The 19,289-nt window shown below is 38.3% G+C and overlaps 1 protein-coding gene and 1 long non-coding RNA gene across 4 annotated transcripts in view; both read right to left on the bottom strand.

Moving 5' to 3' along the window:
* ZNF385D (zinc finger protein 385D) overlaps positions 1 to 19,289 on the bottom strand; it is an 804,272-nt gene that overhangs the window by 50,859 nt on the left and 734,124 nt on the right. The window lies entirely within an intron of this gene.
* On the bottom strand, positions 14,169 to 16,307 carry LOC138918249 (uncharacterized). The gene is made up of 2 exons (XR_011427344.1): positions 15,229 to 16,307; positions 14,169 to 14,508 (listed from the first exon to the last, which is right to left on the bottom strand). It is a non-coding gene; the product is annotated as an uncharacterized lncRNA (long non-coding RNA).

The raw sequence follows: 19,289 nt of genomic DNA, 5'->3' as shown, positions 1-19,289 counted from the left end.
TCCTGTCTTCTTTCGTAGAGGATGTGGTGGCCTGGCTCAGCATCCGTGCTAGAGGCTAGAAGGTTACAAATTCTACGTCTCACATTTACTCCCACATAGGTCCTGGCTGTAGTTTAGTTTCTGTCAGTTAGATTGCATGAGATTGGAAGAAGGGATTTAGACAACATTTCCGTCTCTTTTTTTCTCTCCTTTTTCTGGCAAGTAGTGTCAAGTAGAGTTTGTTTTGTCTGGGAAAGTTTCCTATGTGTGGCTGTTTCCTGATTGTGGCATCTCCCTGATACTGGCAGTGGTCCCTTGCTGGCCTAGTTCTATAGCTTGGTTCTCAAGGTTGTTTCTTTCTTTAGCTTTCCTAATGTATCTGTAATTCATGTTATCCTTTCTACTAAAACAAGCTAAGGTAAATTCTAAATCCTGTTGTTCAACTCTGAATGATATATTTATTGTCAGTTTCTCTACCATGCCAAACTTTTTCTTGTTTTAAGGTTTTTGCACATATGTTTTTCCTTGGTTGGGTTGGCCTTCTTTGGGCGCCTTCTCATATTTCACTCCTTGACATCCATTTTAGCTCCTCAGAGATACTTTCCTTGGTTAATCAATCCAGCTTAGGTACTCCCCAATTTTTCCCTATTTAAATACTCTGCTTTTTAATTTAGTAGTAGTTAACATAAGCTATGTTACATATAATAGACCATAAAATATCAGATATTTTGTACCATATATATGAGATATATCTATATCTACATAACCTTGTTTATCATAAGTTCAGCCTCTAAGTTGTAAATTCTGCCATTTGCTTAGCAATGTATACTTTGTACCTTAGAAAGTGCCGGGCACAAATAGTTAAAAAATCAAACCATGTTGCTTCTAGCTGTCCGTCACTTCAACCAGCCCATTCTTCTTTCATTGCTTTTCATTGCCCATGGCTTAGCTAGGGAAACCAGGAGGGAAGTCTCTGTCCAGAGCGGCTGGGAAGTTCCCCCAGACCACAGCATCAAGGCAAACCATGGCATAACCGTCAGAGATGATGAGCATCCCAGAGGGTAGACGACGTGTCTTTGTACGTCCTATCTCCCTGGCACCGAGCAAGGTCTCTGCACTTTGAGTAGGTGCTCGAGAAAGAAATGTTTGGTAAATGAACTGATCTCATCAGTCCTTCCATCTGGGAGGAATACGAGGTCCTGGGAGGCTAAACCACCCTCACAAGCTCAAATACATGGTTCGGAGGTGACTCTAGGTCCGGTATCCTCAGCTGCACAGAAAGTATCCTTTTCCCTACACCATTCTCTTATACTTCAAGCTTCCATACCTCTGAAATTTCTCCCATCTTATGTTTGAGGTTAGAAATATATTTCATTTAAAATCCTGAGAGAAAAAATTGAATAATCATTTTGGATACTTAAACTTTAAAATGTACAGGCTATTTCCTAATCAAAGCTCTCTTGCAAGTCTTGCTGTTGTCAAAATCTAAAACGATTTTTTACTGCTTAAAACCCAGATCTAGCTCTTTGCTAGCAACATTATACATAAATGATAAATTCCTCATATTAATGATCACATTCTCCTGCCACGTTCTCTTAAATAGTTTTCTATTTTAATTTTGACTAAAATAAATTTGGTATAATTGATAAGGACCCTTTTCTCTAGCTGTTTATATTAAAAATACAGAATAAATTAAGAAAAAATTTTGTTTTGTTTTACAGCTAAATCCCTGGCATGTTATTTATTTTTCATATAGTATATAGAGTGATAAAATGCTATTGGGATAGTTAGAAATTAAAAATATATATATATATATCTCAAAAAAATTTGGTTGGGGAAGGCAATAATTGTTTTGTGTTGTTCCATTTATCATTACTGGTATTTGAACTGATATTTAGATTAGGCAACGTGATTAGACTAAGAATTTTATATTAAGAATATATATATTCTAGGACATATCTAAAGACAACTATTTCAAATATGGAACAGTCAACTCCTGTTTGTGATGTTCAGATAAATTATGTCATGTAAAATATAAGAATATACGTTTGTTTAAAATATCTAATTGTCTTTTTGTTCAACTTTTGTCTTCAAGAAATTAGGGATTTGACACACATCTTAAAATCTTTCACAGCTACTAAAACAAAAGGGTCTTCTTTTCTTAAAATCCAAAGCATTTATATAGACTGACTTCTCTAATATTAAAAAGATCCAAGAGGAAATTCCCTCTCGACCCAACAGTCTAAAATTGTATAAAATTTCAAGACATCTTTATTTTTCTTATGAGCCAAAGAGCTCCATTCTGCTCAAAGTTAAAGACACACACATTTAAAATGTCAGGCCCATTAACCCTTTCAGGCTCCTAAGGAAATAATCAATGCATACCTATGTTAGTGCAAATCAAATTTAAGACAGGAAAAACGATTACATTTTATAGATACTTAAATTTTGAGTTCCAAGTAGACTCCACTGGCACACTTAGGAAAATCTATTTCTTTTCTCTTGATTTTTACGACTTGATGTAAAATCATTTTCAGTACATCGTATATGGAAAAGACCTCGTCTTTTAGATACAGCTCATGTGTGTATGCATTTTGCATGCCTAGTAAATCATCAACAGATACAGAAGCATGTTGCTTTCTCAGCAATTGCTGGTCATGTGGATTAAGAGAGTGAGCACAGATAAATATTCCTGATTATTTGAACATAGCTCTGTAAACATTACTGAGCTCTGAACTGTACCGTTAGACATTTAAACAACTGAAATTTTGTTTGGGCAGAGAAGTTGCAAGCTATGATAGTGTGTGTGGCAGCTTCACTCTATTGAAACATAGCATTTAAACACAGAATTAAATCCATTTTAGTTGTGGTCTCAGGCTGGATTTAAACATTGCCTCCATGAAGGAAGAACACTCCTTATTTAATTGTTCACTCGGCCCCTAAAACAGACCTCACAAAGTAATCATAAAAGGGGACTTCTTCAAAGGGATAATTGCCAAATTTATTATTTACCTAATATTCTAAAAATTAGACCCTTATTCCTCTCACATATGAGGTGTAATATTTTTTAATGACATTGAACTCAATTTTCTCCTTCTTACAGTAGAAGATACTATGTATATTTGTTTGAATTATATCTTCAAGAAACTTATGCTCAGAGAGAGTGTGTGTGTGCACATGTATGTTGGAAGGAGGCTCATGCTCTCTTTATTTTGCATTTGTAGCATACAAAATCTAACTGTTTTTAGGTGAGCATGGCTACCCTTTTCAGATTAAAAACCAGAACTTAGTCAGAATTAAAATAGAACATTTCTCTTCTATGGAAGAAAAAAACTCCTTATCCAAAATCTCTCTCTTATCTCCTTTCATCCTTCACTTTGGATAGAATCTAATTCTCCACCAAAAACTAGTTCCAGGAAGCCCTCATTCTTTCCCGTCCATGGAAGAGATTCCAGGATGACTGTATTCCTGCATGCAGAGTCTCATCCACACCCATGCCCTCTCTGTTTCCCATCCCTTGAAGATCCACAGTAACTCTTTGATCGCTCTGTCACCGATCATATTGCTCATTTTTGTAATCACCCCACAGTTCTAAGACCCTCCAACTCACAGTCTTTAAGGCACTGTTACTTCTTCCTCTGTTTTATAGACCAAATCCACCAGACTTCAATGCCACTCCAACTCACCCCTTCCTTTCCCGTCCTATTAACACCCCCAGTTTCTAGGTAGTGATTACATCATATTTACAATTTACAATTTAGCAAAGATCTCCCTGGTGTACTTTCTTCCTCAAATCACTGCTGTCTCCCAAATATCCTACCAAGTGCCAGACTGGCCTCTTTAATGTCAAGCCCTGAGTCCTTAATCGACTGTGTCTGCCCTTTCTTGCTGGAGTTTCATCTTCCCTATCCAACCCCGGCATTCTCACTCCTCATCAACCAACATAATGTTTGATCCTGCATCCCTGTTTCTGTTCATGGTTACTTCCACCAGGCCTGCTTTTTCTCCAACATTCCAAAAGTCTGTGCCAAAGTAAATACTTCCTTTAAATTTTATATCTCTCATGGAGCCTCCCCCCAAGTAAACATATATATGCATGGCCACCAATTTTCTGCCTTATATGCAACCATCCCATATTTTTAAAATATACAAATCTATGGGTAACAGTGATTTTCTCTACTATTACAGTGGAGTTTCAGGGGGCATCTTCCAGAATTGACCAGAATCTCCAGGGATGTGTATGAAAATGTCCTTGGCTCATGTCTTGCTCCCTCATCCCGAATGAGAATTTCCTTCAGAAATGAATCATTGCAGCCTCTATGAAAGTAGCATAAAATTTCAATCAACGCAATATCAACAAAAGAAGAGAGTATGTCTATGTTATTCATTACTCAGGCCTAACCCCTAGCACAGACCTTAGCACATATTAGATGTTCCAAAATATGTATTATATAAACATATTCACTGTGTGGACGATGGCATCATTGTTCAAAATATTCAAACTCTTTCTCTCCAGTGCCCTTCCCTACCAGAGGATTGTATGTGCCTGGGCCCCACTGATATTAGGACTCACCATGTGACTAACTTTGCCTCCCCGACAAAAAACAGGAGCAAAAGTGATCCATGCCACCTCCTAGCAGACGGTTTAATAGATAATGTATGGCCTACAATTTTTTTCTTTTTCCTTGTACCATAAGACAAGCAACGCCCAGGTATACCTGCTCCATCAGACTATGTCCAGAAATGAAGGCATATTCAGCAGAGTCATAGCAAAGAACAAACTTTTGTTTTTGTAAGCCATTGAGATTTGAGGGGCATCTATTACCATAATATAACTTAGCCTAAGCTGTCTGATACAGGGAGAATCAAATATTTGAAGTTGGATTATTCTTTCCTAGTACTGGCTATTGCCTCTGAAAGAAATAAAGGTATTCTCTTTTATTCAAGTTTGTGAATATCTTCAATACAAAACACAGTCCCCAGTAACACAGAAAACAGACTGAGGGACAGAAAGAGATCTTATTTTTTTCTCTTGACTTTTGTTCAAATTTGGTAGCAGGAGAAATTTGAGGAAAAGGGGACTACAGGAAGTTTTTTTACCTTTAGGTCATATAAGTCTCATATTATGTGTATAATGAGTTTATACATGTATAATTAAAATAGCAGTAATAATAAAGGAGTATATGACAGGATAAAGTGACAACAAATTTCTTATAAAAATTAGGTAGAAACATTTTTGTGAATATATTATTTCAGATCAAAACATAAATTATCAAGTTAATGTTTTTATATTTGAACTGGTAGCCTGGAAGTATTGGTATTATTCCCTCTATGGAAAACTTTAGAAGATTCTAGAGCTGTGAATTAATTTAGTTCAACATTCAGGCAGGCAACACATCTCCCTCTGTACAATTTCATCTAAGATACCACTTGAGAAATTTATCTTTGCTTTATGTAACTTTTGTGGAAATTTTCCTTCTCAGATCTGATCCATAATTTAGCATGTGTAATTAACACATGTAATGATGTGTTAATGATCTCTTATTTATACAGCATCTAGCTTCAATGAACACTCTATTTACTTAATTTATTCTCTAAACATATGCATCTGGAACTAACTTTGGACTTAAAATAAATTAACTCCACTAACGAGTAGATTTCTGTAAAAGAAGATTTATTTAAGGGCAAGATTAAAAAATTAAAACATGCAAATATTCTTTTACATGACAAACTTATTTAAGGCTTTCAATTTAGAATGAAGAGTCCTAGAAAAGTATTTTCAAACTCCTATCAGTGTTCAGCAGGCTCCTGATGACTACTTAGAACCTTACATTTTTATTAACATCGTAGGAACTTACTTAGTAATGCAATGAAAGGCTACTTTGCATTTGCAGTTAATTCTACATTTACCTGCCTCTATAATTTGCTTTACTTACAGCTGTCTCTTACATTAATATTCATTACAAAAGCCCCCTTCTAATATTACTTGATTTGACAGAGGTGCGTTAGCTATGACAAATGCTTCATAATGTACTCAGACAGTCTTAATGCAAGCAGAATCTATGGTAATTATTACTATTTAAACACAGAGATTATTCCTTCTGGTCTTCTTTTTAAAAATGGAAATAAAATCTACAGCCACCTGAGATTAGAAATATCTGCTTTTAAAATAAACTTTGCATTAATATCATTTCTCCATATTACAACATATACAGAGGTTGTGGCATATAACAAACATGGTGGACCTATATATTTATTCAGAGAAAAGAAGAAAATAAAAAAGGATAAACCCCTCACTTGTATGGGAAAAGAGGGAGGAATCTCAGGAGGAGAAGTTACTTAACCTTAACAGGAAGGTTAAGGCCTCTCGTCACTCAATATCAATTCCTCATCTCGAGGTCCCTTTCTTTAACGGCTCCCCTGTCCTCGCCACATACAGCCAGAGCATAAGCTCCTTCCAAGAAGGAAAGATCCAGAAGACAAAGAGGGATTTCTTTTTCACTTTACTGATCACTAAAAAGCATAACACATATAGCCTGATTCACTAGTAAGTTATTTGATTGGTGATATTTGATATTTGACTTGTTCAATTTTGTAAGCTCAGTCCACAAACATAGTCACCTCCCAGTAATCCATTTTAATTCAGGGGGTAGGGATCGTTTTAAAGAAGCAAGTAATTTAAAGCTATCCTATGATTCAAATATATTCATATGGATAGTTGGATATCATATTCTCAACGATTTTAACCAAATAACAGTATCATTAACTATCATTCCATCAGTTACATAAATCATTAAATTTCATTTTCAAAAAGCACATTTCAAGTTTTCTCATGACATAAGATAATCTTTAAATATTTATTTTATCTTTGAGATTTTCCAGATTTGGGAATTGACTTATTGAAGCTTACTCCATGCCAGGCAAAGTGAGAGGTGGTGGGTCTAAGACATGGCTGAGAATTCAGTGAGGGACTGAGCCCACCCGGAAGGGATACAATTAAGATTTCTACTATCATAAAAGTGGGGACCTAGACAGAATTTTGTTGACTTATAGGAACATAAGTAATATATTATATATCAGAATATACAGACTATAAAGAATTGAACACAAAGGGATATGATGCAATAAATGAGGTAAACCACTTCACAGAAATAAAAGGCGATGTCCAAAGAAAAGGAAAAATAAGATACTATTGAAACACCAAAATAGGTATTATTTCCTACAGAGAATATAACCTTTGGGATTTCTATAAATGTTATCCTCAAATCTATAGATTTCTGATTGCATATCATCATTTTGAAGTGCTCCACTTGTTACTGCCTTCTTTGATAAGATAATGGAATCTCAAATTTAGAAGGGACAGATCTCATAGGGCATTTGATTGAAATCATTATCTCAGTGGTTTTAAAATATTTTTTCAGACAAGGGACTCTGTCTTCAGAAGAAGATTATGCAGAAGTCCAACTGTTAATAGGTAAATACAGAGACTGAAACTGGAGTGAGGAGTTCAGAGTTCTGAACTCCACACCATGGTTCTTTACGGAGCCCCAGGGTCCACAGAGCAGATTATAAACTACTGCCCCCCACACACTCCCTTCTAAAATACCCCAGGCCAGCTTATTCCATTTGCTAGATTGTTCTTGCACAACTCAAAAGACAAGAACTCATCATCTCCCAGGGTAGCCCCGTCCACTTGCAGATAGCTTTAAACTTTTAGAGAAGCCTTTCTTATTGAATGGAAACCCATATTTCTGCAACTTCCCTTCACTGTCTGGTTGGCTAGTATAGCTCTGGGGCCCAGACCAGCATACGAATGTAGTAAGTATTCGACACATAGTTGTTGGATAAATGAAAGGATAAGCAACCCTAACTCTTTTTTATTTTTACGTCATAAACTTCATAACCTCTCTTCCAAAGAACAAAGTGTTTGGACACCGTTCTCAACATTTTCTTCAGGTTCAGTATTCCAGTTGCTTCAAGTACTTGTCCCATAGTATGGTTGCTAGACCGTTCACTGTCCTTGGCTGGTCTGCTCTGATCTTGAACAATTTCATAAACTTTTTTTGAAGTGAAGAGACCAGAACAAAGCACAAAGCACTAAGCATAGTTTGACAAGAGCAGAGTAAGCAGAGCCACTGGTTTTGTAAGTCTGGACTCATTTGTATACTAATTCCGAGTAGAACTACGAAAACTCACGGACAAGGACCATCACATGGCTGACTCCTACTAAATATGTGGTCCCCTCAATCCTCCAAGGCACCAGTCAGTGAACTATGGCCTGCAGCCAACTCTAGTCCACTGTCTGTTTTTGAAAATAAAGTTCTACTGGAACACAGACACATGCATTCACTTATGTATTACCTATGGCTGCTTTCACACTACAGTGGCAGAACTGAGTAGCTATGACAGGGACTATATGGCCTGTGAAGCCTAAAATGTTTCCATCCGGTCCTTTATAGACAAAGTTTGCTGACCCTGCTCTAAATCATTCTTGCCCAGGATCAATTAAAAGTTCAGGCCAAGATAAGCAGTGCCACCAAATACAAATGCCACAAACCCAGGGAACCTAAGAAAATACTCCCTCCTAGGCCAAGATAACTTTTGCTTTAGAATTCCTTTAAATCAGTATTTCTTCAAGCTCCGTGATGAGTAGAATTATCTGTGAAATTTTTTAAAAGTGCTAATTTTGGGGCATCAAACCAGGTCAGCTAACTCAGAAACTCAAGGCCACGTTTTTGAATAATCCCTGCCATCAGTACCCCTGTCTTTGTCCCATCCTTCTACCATGGTACCAAGCATATTTCTGTTTTTGCTGTGATTGGTTGGTTGTTTGCTTAATCTTCACTTTGAAATAATTTTAGACCCACAGACAAGTTGTAAAAATAGTATAGAAAGAGTTCTCGTGTAGTCTTCAGCCAGATTTCTTCAATGATAACATTTTATATACCATGGTACAATTATCAAAATCAGAAAGTTGACATTGGACAGTACTGTTAACTAAACTACAAATTTTGTTCAGATTTTACCAGTTTTAACATGCAATCTTTTGAAAACATATATTTCTTTGAAATTTCATCACATGTATAGATTCTTGTAATCAACACCACGATCAGGAAATAAACTGTTACATCACTCCAAAGAAACTTCCTCATGCTACCCCATTGTTGTCACAGCCTCCCTCCAACCCTAAACCATGAAAACTACTGCAGAGTATAATTGGGAGAGTGCTACATAAATGGAACAATGAAGTATCAAACCTGTTAAGATTGGTTTTGTTCACTCACCATAATGCCCATGAGATCTGCTCAAATGCTGCAAAACATCAATAGTTTATTCCTTTTTATGGCTGAGTAGCACTCCATTGCATTGATGTACCACAGTCTGTTAATCCATTTGCCCAGAGAAGGACATTTGGGTTGTTTCCAGTATTTGCTGAGTATTAACAGAACTGCTATAAAGGATTTTGAACATAAGTTTTCAGTTCTCTTGGGTAAACAGCCAGGAGTAAGACTGCTGGGTCATATGGCAAATACATTTCACTTTTATAAGAAACTGCCAACTGTTTTCCTTAATCGCTGTACCAGTTTGCATTCCCACCAGCGATGTGTTCTTTTTGCTCTGCATCCTCAGCTGTATTTGGTATTATCAGTATTTATTATCTATTTTATTTTAGCCATTCTAGTAGATGTGTAGTGGTATTTTATCATAGCTTTAGTTTGCATTTCCCTAATAGCTAATGATGTTGAATCTCTTTTCATATGCTTATTTACCAGTGGTGCATTCTTTAGTGAAACATGTGCTCAAGCCGTTTGCCCATTTTCTAATTGGAAAGTTGGCCTTACTCTTGAGTTTAATGTGTCCTTTGTATATTCTGGATACAGGATCTTTGTCAGATATGTGAATTGAAAATATTTTCTCCATGACTGAGGTTTGTCTGTGACAGAGCAAAAGTTTTAATTTTCATGAAGTCCAATTGATCAATTTTTAAATTTTATGGATCATGCTTTTGGTGTCATTCTTTATCAGTCAGGGTCCAATCAGGAGAGAGAAACACAGTAATTTGAACATGGAAAGTTTACTATTAACTGTTGTTACAGACGATTGCTTAATGAGATTGGCTAGTAAGAAGTAAAGAGATCTCTAACATAGGCCTAGCAGACAGAAGGAGCAGCCAGCTCCCTTAGGGCTGAGGTCATGTGCCCAGGAAAATCCCAGCCTCCCCAGGGCTGAGCTCCAGACCTTGTTGGAGAGGGTGTGGCCCACTGAACAGTTGAGAGGTTGCTGCAGGGCCTCACTGGTGGAACTTGCTGGAAATCTGTCCTCTAGGTGCCAGGGAAAGTTGTTCACGGGGAGGTATCTCATTGGAGGCACAAAGCTACAAAACTGGCATAGGGGTCTGTTGGGAGAAGCTGCTGGTCTGTGGATCCTCTTGGTCACCATTCACTTCAGGAGCTGGGTATCCATGGGAGAAGCTGTCTACACTGCAAGAGTCTGGCCAATGAGTACTTGAGACCCGGAAGAAAGACCCCTACCTCTTGCAGTGTCTCTCCATCACTCTCCACTGACAAAGCTTAAAATCATGCCACTTGGTAAAGGAAGGATATTTAAAGGGCAGAGATCCGTTTTCGCAGGGTGAAGCTGGTCAACAGAGCTCTGCCCTGCAGTTTTCACAGTGCCTGTTGGAAAGGGACACTGCCTCTGCCTGCATCAGTATTGCACACGGATGGTCACTAGGATTCTTCTCCCAGTTTCTGAAGTGCCCACTGGGGAGGAGGAGAGGCGTGGCTTCTTTGTGCTGTCGGCCTGCAGTAGAGTGCGTATAATCAAATGGGCCAGCGTCTTAAAAGTCTAAAAGAGGGCTGGACAAAGCAGGCTTTTCCTGGGGCTGTTATATCTGCAACTGCTGGCAGGTCCAGGTTGCAGGCTGCTCTAGTGCCCAGGGTGGCATATATAGGAGGCAAAACAAAACAAACAAACAAAAGGCAGCTTCTCACTGGGTCATCCCTCAAGTCCTGAGGTCCCTAGTCAGTCCTAGCTCTCTCCACCTTTCTGAGTCGTCTGATGGGTACCTCGTATACTTTGTCCAGGGTTCATAGTTGTAATTAGGAGGAAGACAGGGTGGAACGAGCTTACTCCAACTTCTCTGGAACCAGAAACTCTCCATGGCCTGGTGTTTAAATTGGTTTATTTCTTAGACCACACGCCAGGGCTTGTTCCACATGGATTTGTTTCTGAGCCGTAATCAGCTGGCTCAGAGAGATTCCTTCTAAAAAATTCTTATCCTGATCCACAAGTCTTCCTTATTTGCTAAAGCCAGAGATGGGCCATAATGTGGGCATTAAAGAGACACCCATGTTACTACTTAATGCTGGAACCGGCCTGAGGAAAGAAGTTGAATTGTCCTAAACTGCCAGCTGGTGAGGGCAAATGCACATTTGGCATCATTGATTCTCCTCTTTGTGATATGTCAGAGGTCCCAGAATGTCCTGGCACTCTTCTGGCTGTACCACCATTTCTGACCTTGCTAGCTGCCAGCTTCCTCCATGGGGTTCCTTTTCATATATGACATCTTTTTAATCCTCCCCACCTCCTTTTTTCTCATTTTTGTGGATCACAGAGGAGTGGGAAATTCCACTCGTCTCAAAATTACACATAATTTTAATAATAATGATCAGACCAATAAATGGTAACAGTAATCTTTCTACCATTGCAGAGTTCTTACTGTGTGCCAGGCATTATGATAGGTGCCTTAACTGCATTATTGATCATCCTCACTACATTTTATTATTTGACAGATGAATTAAATGGTACAGCAGAGATTAGAAACCTAGCTTCTGATTCCAAATCTCATCTACTTTTCCCAACCAGAACAATCCCTCAGCCTTTATCTCCAAGCCCCCAAAACACACACACCACCTCCGTACCACCCTTTTTGTCTGTACCTTTAGGCATACATGGTGGTATTTCCATTTTGGTTTTATCTACCAAACCAGACTGAAAGCTCCTTGATGGTAGTGAATTATCTGAGGTCTTAAAACACCTACCTGACACAGAATTCTGTGTTAGGCATTGAGTGGCTGCTGATTTTCATAGCTGCCAATTTAGAGGCTGTCCCTCTCTGGAAATTGACTTAGCAGAGAGATTAAAAGAATTTATCTAGAGAGTCACAAATCCAGCCAATGACCAGCTGAGTGGAAGGGATGCTCACTGAATAATGAGGCTAATCTGATTGATGATCAAAATTTGACCATGCATACATATGAGTGCCCAACTTGAGATGAGGTGTCACTGTATGCATTAATTTATAGCTAAATATGAAGAAATAGAGCCAAGTATCATAAATGCAAGTACAAGCCTTTCAAGCATACACATTTCAGAGACACATATTTGATGATGATACCTGTTAAAGGCTCACATCAGTCATGCCATAGCCTCCTGTCCTGATTACAAAGTACATGCTGTCCATTTCTCTGAACATGATGACATGTTATCAAAAGATGATAAATGTCCTCACAAACAGGTAGGGCTAAAAAAAAAACCTTGCAATATTTCTCTGGTTTTGCAACAACAAACATCTTGAGTGGATTTCCCATCTGCTGGGTAGCAAAAAGCAAAAGCCTTTAACTATCAGGAAAGCTCAAATGTAAAGGGATAAAATTCAGAAGATCTGAAGATTGGAATAGACATTACATCACATCTAGTATAACCACATCCAAAGCTGGAACTTGCTCCAAAACATTTCTAACTAGTCCCACGGCCTGTAGCAGAATTCCTACATAGTCAGGAAAATAGCGGAAGTGCTCTATTTGGTAGAGTTCTTTTGTTTATTTATTCATTCATTGATGACTATTTACACGATGCATTTCTTTTTAAGGAGTCATGACTATGCAAGGCACTAGGAAAACAGCCATGAACAAGACAGACACATTCCCGCTCTTAAGAAACTTCTAGTCTATTGGAGGTGGCAGACAGACAAAACTGCACAAGAAATGAATTATTTCCAAGTGTGATGGAGATTTCATAATTTGGTATCAAAAGTAAGTTCTTTTTTATATTGATCCTAGTGAGTTTGTCTGTATTTTTTACCAATTAACCCCGGTTGTCTACTTTCATGCCATGTAGAACAAGGCTGTTTTCATTCTACATGGAGACACACCAGACACTTGAAGACAGTTGGCATCTTACCCTCAAAACTTCTCCAGGATAAATGCCTCTGGAATTTTTAAAGCTTTTTCACATTTCACAAAATGTTGTGGCCCTTCATTCAACACTTTGGTCCCACATGCTAGGATTTTTTCCCTGTAAATGCGCCGGTTCACAGTCTATCACACCTGCTCATAAGCACATTTACTACAATTCATTATATGGTCCCAATACAAAGGCAAGAGGGGCTTGAAAATGGAGGGAAATACATAGACATTTAGTGAGCCCTGTGCCCATTGCAAATTCCAAATCTCACCTAACTTCATGATGGTACATCTAACAACACTATCACCTTCCTTATTGCCAATCCTATACATTTAGTGATACTTCCAAATGTAGTCACACACACACATATATGTCATATAATAAACACATACATAAGACCATTAATATAGTAACAGAATGGAGAAAACTTGATTGTGGAAAGAGAATCAAATAATATGCTTACTGAATATTCATGTAACACATACAGCTGCATCCCAGCCTTGCATCGCAGAGGCAACATGCATAGTGCTCCGGATCAGGCCTCTGAGGATTTGCCGGATTCCAATCCTGGTTCCATCATTACCAGCTGTGTGACTCTGGGAAAGTAGTTAACCTCTCTCTGTTCCTTAGTATCTTCATTCACGAAATGAGAATAAGATCAGAACCTTTCTCCAGCTGTTGTATGAATTAAATAATGTCAATCTACATAAAGTATGAGTGTTTGACTCATAGTAAGTGCTACAGATGTATATGCTATTGTTATTATTACACTTAAATGTGCAATGAAAATGCGATTTCTTTATTCACTAAAACCAAGTCAATCTTCCTTAAGAGCTTCCACCAGCCTAAGTTGGAATGAGGGGGGTAGGATGTACTTGAACATGGTACTTTCATATTTACATCATCACAGTCTCTCCAGATTGAACAGTCTCTTCTGTATTTTTTTTTTTTTTTTTTTTTGAGGAAGATTAGCCCTGAGCTACCTGCTGCCAATCCTCCTCTTTTTGCTGAGGAAGACTAGCCCTGAGCTAACATCCGTACCCATCCTCCTCCACTTTATATGTGGGACGCCTACCACAACACGGCATGCCAAGTGGTGCCATGTCCACACCCAGGCTCCAAACCGGTGAACCCCGGGCTTCCGAAGCGGAGCATGCGCACTTAACCCCTGCGCCACCGGGCAGCCGGCGGATTTTTTTTTTTAACGCTACGGCACAGAGATAAAATTTTATGTCTCTTTCTCTTCTTGTGCTTGATCGACCTCTTCCTCTTCCCTTCCGTTAACTTCAGCAAGATCACAATTGTTCATAAAATTTGTTCTAATCTTCCAGGCATTCAAGGCTAAAAGGGGAACAACTTTCATTATGAAAAAGAAGGAAGTATGCCAGCTCCACAGGGGGTGAATATTAATTTAGCTTTTCTAGCACCTGCATGTATCCGCATATCTAAAACAGAACCTTCTACCATATACGACCAAAGCAAAACTCCTAATCTTGCTCTAGTGCATCTGACTGTCTGTAGGAAAATTCAAATGCGTTCCTCTGATTATCGTGGTTCTCAACCATCCAACATCCATCCAATGTCACAGCTCTGTAGAAACAGGGCAGAAATGACATTAAGGAGATTGCAATTGGAATAGAGTTGGGCCCACTGGGCAGTTTGCTACTTAAGTCTTTGCTGTTTTCTTAGGCCGGGGTTTTTAGAGCATGAATAAATCCCGTCAGCTTCAGCTCTCTGGAAGGAAACTTTCCGCATTTGTTTGTTTAATCTCTCCAAAGCAGTCCAAAAGCATTACCTGAAGGTAGAACTTAGAATTGGATTTTCAGTCCCAAAGGACACTGCTTTTGCTGCTAGAGTCGGCCTAAAGCCCTAGCATGTAACACGGCCATTTGCAGTTAGAGTCTATTAATAAACTGTTGAAAGCTCACCAGTTGAAAGCTGAAGAATGCTATTTAATGCTCTCTTTTGCTTTTAATGGACTGAAACCTGTTAAAACGCTGCTAAATAATAAGACAAATTTTTTTTTGGCAGTTGATAAAGGGCCAGGAACACCATACACACCGTTGAGAGATTAATTTCCATAGGCTATACACCGAAAGCAGCTGGAATGGAGCAAAACCATGAGTCTTGAGGGTTGAAGGAGCCTCACAGAAAGGCTGGAGATGAAACTCGAGATGTTTCACTCACATAGAACTTCTCTGATTACATTATCAGCTTTTCCTGGGGCTATCAAATCAGTGGAGCAAAAAATAGGCACATTTGGTCCACAGACAAAGAGCGCTGGGTACAGCAGAGAGAGGATTAAATGGCACAACAGATGTCTCGGGGCTCTTGTACCAAGGTGCAGCCTCGGAAGGGCTCTTCCGGGGCCTCTAAGGCAGAGAATGGCTTACTGAGTGCAAAAATGAGAGAAGTTAGGAGATGGGGTTTTAAAGACTTTCTTCCTTAACTCCCCAGATGGGCTATTTCATCTATTTTTGGATTCGTGATGTCAAATCAACCAGTTGATGCAGTCATTTTGGTGAGATTTTTGCTTTCTTGACACCTGTCAGGATTCCGCTTCAGAGTCAATACTTGGTTCTCCCTTTTCTACCCAGGAACATTCATCTGTCTGCCCTACCCTGTGCTACAGGTTGTCCCTGACTTGCAATAGGTTCCAGACCTCCTGGTTGGGTCAGAGTGTGGCCTCATTGTCAAGGGGATCTCACTCTTCTGGTTATGGAGGCTTCTTTCTGACTTTCTTTCCTGTTTGTCTGGATTTGCATTCACAACTTTCCTCTGAAAACTTGAGGCTGTCCATTCATCTTTTATATATATTCCTAAAATTCTTTTACTTTAAGACATGATTCTGGTGTTGTGAACCTTATACTAACCTGGATTTAGTTCCAGTTTGCCTTTGCCACCATAGTCAATGTGCCATGGCTGTTATTGTTCCAGTTTCTCCCTTGCTCTCCATATCTGTTGTCCTGCATTTTCTATTGCTGATGTTAGACTAGGACAGAATAGCACTGTGGCAGATTTCACTTTACAAAGATGGCCATAGCAATAGCTCCCATCTCTCATGCCCATCTTTGCCACTCCACCATTATTGAGTGGAATCTAGGCTCCCTCCCCTTGTGTCTATCTCAAACAATAGAGTACAGTGGAAGGATGTTGTGACTTTAAAGGCTAGGTCACAAAAGGAAATACAGCTTAAGCCTAGCTGTCATTTTGGAACCTAGATGCAAGCTGTGAGGAGCCCAGGACATAGAGAGGCCCCCAGTAGGTGCTCTGGCAGACAGCCTCAGCTGAGGTTCCAGCCAACAGACAGCATCAAGAGCCTGACACGTGAGTGAGGAAAGTCTTAAGGCGACGCCAACACAAGCTGTCATTTGACTGTAACGACACAGAAGACAGCCCCCCCTCTTCCCTCACCCAAGCAATAACCACCTACTTAATCTCCGAGTCATGAGAGATATTAATAATATAATACTAATACTACTTCTAAGATACTAATAACCGTGAGAGATACTAATCATAAATGATTGTTGTTTTTTTTTTCTACTACCAAGTTTGGAATGGTTTGCTTTGCATACTTAGATAATTGAAAAAAACATTAAATAGCTGAATATTTGGAGGTATCTAGAGGAGAGATTCACAAAGTATGCCCTGTGGGCCAAATCCAGAACCCCGTGTGTTTTAGTAAATAAAGTTTTATTGGAACACAGCTCATTCATTTACATATTGCCAATGGCTGCTTTCTTGTGACAGTGTCAGAGTTGAATAGCTGTGACAGAGACTGCATGAGTGACAAAAGCTAAAATGTGTAATACCTGGCCCCCTTACAGAAAAAGTTTGCTGAGCCCCTACCTAGACAAGTAGCTGACTTTTCTTTTCTTTTCATTTCCTTTGGTTTTTTACTTTTGACAGTGGATATTTACATTGTGCAATCTAATATACTTGTATCCTATCCAGCTACGTAAAATTTTATATTAATTTGCACACTAAAGGTAAAGCTACACCTACATACTCATGCATTTGGGTAACGCTTTTCATTAAATTAAAATACACCACAGAGATTCTAAGTAGCCATATATGTAGTTTTCATAGTGCTAATGTTGACCTGAGTATGAGTTGAGGTACCCACAAATAAATATGCTCACTGACCAAACCAGTGGGTGTGACACATTGTAGTAAGTGTTTTGTTTTTCTTTCTGGAATAAGAAGATAGCTGATAAAAATGGCAACTCCTGACTGTGCAAAAGTTTACACTGGGTGGGATTTTGATAAAGACAAAACAAAGCCTTCCTCGGGTTTTTAAGGAAAGGCAAATATCCTTAAAAACTAACAGGTACACTAAATTAATCTGATGAAAAAGTACCCACAAATTAAACAGGCCTGCTTTATGGATTCTAAATGTGTTCTATGTGAAAAAAATTACTTCGTCAATCAAGTCCTGCTTAGTTTCTTTCTTTCGTTACTCTTTACATTACAAAAAATTAAGTTTCTGCAGGATACGACTCAAAAAAACCATCTCCCCTCCCCCTACTAATTGCAAGTTTGATGGAAGATGCGACCTTACCCTTTTGAGGAAAGGGAATAAGAGTGCACAGGAATACTCAATGGATTTGACAGCCATGACAAGTAAATTATTCTATCTCTGTTCCAACCATAGCTATTAGATCAGCAGTTTTTAACACAAAGATGCAATCTGGTTAGAATCTTGGATTACTCTGAAGTAAGAAACTGGTTTTCACCTACTGTTTCAAAAACCTTTTTAAGATCCATTCATCCTTCACTGCACTGAGTACTTCCCCCTTTCCAGAAACAAAAATTAACGCATACTAGTACCTGGAATACCTAAAAGACAGAAACTATATCACTAATATATTTTTTCATAATATTTGGCAAATGAGATTTATGAAATGTTTCTCCTAACAGGGAGATAACTATGATTTCTGTCCCATTTCTGAAACTCAGACTTCTGCAAAGCAGATTCTTTAAAATGAGGACGTCAGTAACTTAGAAATAACTCTTTACATCTTTTTTCTATATTAGAATAAAATGCAAAATTTATATGGTAACATCTTGAAAATTTTAAATTTTAATACAAATAAAAACTACACTCTTTTTCCTCTTTAGGAAACTGTCCATATTTATGACCTTGAACTCTACACTACATACCTTATTTTTAAATATCACAATACACTGATCTAAAATGTCTTAGTAACATAGGAGGAAGCTTGCATTTATGGGCCGTGAATCAATCCATTCTAGGTTACTGGATTTTCAGTTACCAAAATTACTGCTCTAAATATTACCTTAGCTGTCTGAAAGAATTAAAGCCTTTCCAAAGTGGAAATTCCTAGGAGATAATCCGTGTCCTGCGAGACTCTAATTCTTTCCACTGTAGATAATCTTGTATCTTTATTTGATAATTTTGTATTTTCACTTAGAAAAATTAACATTTGGCTGCAAAAAAAAATCCACGTATTTTTTGTTCCTTTTATATTTAAGACCTGAGTTTTGTTCTTCCAGAGAATTCTCTCATTGTCGGGATAACAGTATAAAATCAACATAAACAGAAAAAATAAGATTGAAGAGGTTTCACATGCAACTCCTAAATTATCTACTATAAGTTTGATAGAGAGAGACCAAAGATGTTACTTTTCAATACACATGAAGCTTTTCTGTCTGGCAAAATAATAAAAATAACAGCAGGATTTTCATTAATAAAACGTAGACCAGCAAAACCTTTGGCCCTTAACCTTCTCTTCTCTTACCAGCTTCCATGCAGGTGAAAAACACAATGAAGATGTGAAGAGCATAAATGTGGGCAGAAACACACATTAGAATTTTTTAATAGGTCCAGGGTCTGATATCAAAAGGCAAGTACTTATAGCAGCATCCTTAGGGGTGTCAGAGGCTTTTCCAAGATAAGAGGAATCATACTGAATAATCCAACAGACATGGTGATGTCAATTGACAACCAAAACTGGGGCTAGTGCTAACCAAGATTATGGGAGAATTATGCATTTCACTACCTAAGAGGACACAGCGAAGCTAAAGGAATCAGAACTCAGTTCAAATCCTAGCTCTGTCTCTTACAAATTGGTTGACCTCAGTCAAGTTATTTAACTCAG

Source organism: Equus caballus, chromosome 16, assembly GCF_041296265.1.
Source record: "Equus caballus isolate H_3958 breed thoroughbred chromosome 16, TB-T2T, whole genome shotgun sequence".
NCBI classification, from domain to species: domain Eukaryota; kingdom Metazoa; phylum Chordata; class Mammalia; order Perissodactyla; family Equidae; genus Equus; species Equus caballus.
This window is presented reverse-complemented; position numbering and strand designations above follow the sequence as displayed.